Below are 223 nucleotides of genomic sequence, written 5' to 3'. Positions count from 1 at the left end.
TGTGCTGATGTTTTGCCAGCAGGTGGCATAACGCAGTCTTGCTATTATTGAGTGTATCAGTTCTGACTGCATGGCCTCAGGCAGTATGACCACAGCAAAATAGACTGACTTCACACTCCCCAGTCCACTGCCAGCATGACAGCGCTCGATTACTCAGCTGACAGAGAAAAACACACACACGTGCACCACACACACACAGGTTAAGATGCCACGCACATTAAGA

Source organism: Scomber japonicus, chromosome 7 (assembly GCF_027409825.1).
Source record: "Scomber japonicus isolate fScoJap1 chromosome 7, fScoJap1.pri, whole genome shotgun sequence".
Lineage (NCBI taxonomy): Eukaryota > Metazoa > Chordata > Actinopteri > Scombriformes > Scombridae > Scomber > Scomber japonicus.
The sequence above is the reverse complement of the archived record's forward strand: the minus strand, read 5'-3'. Positions refer to the sequence as shown.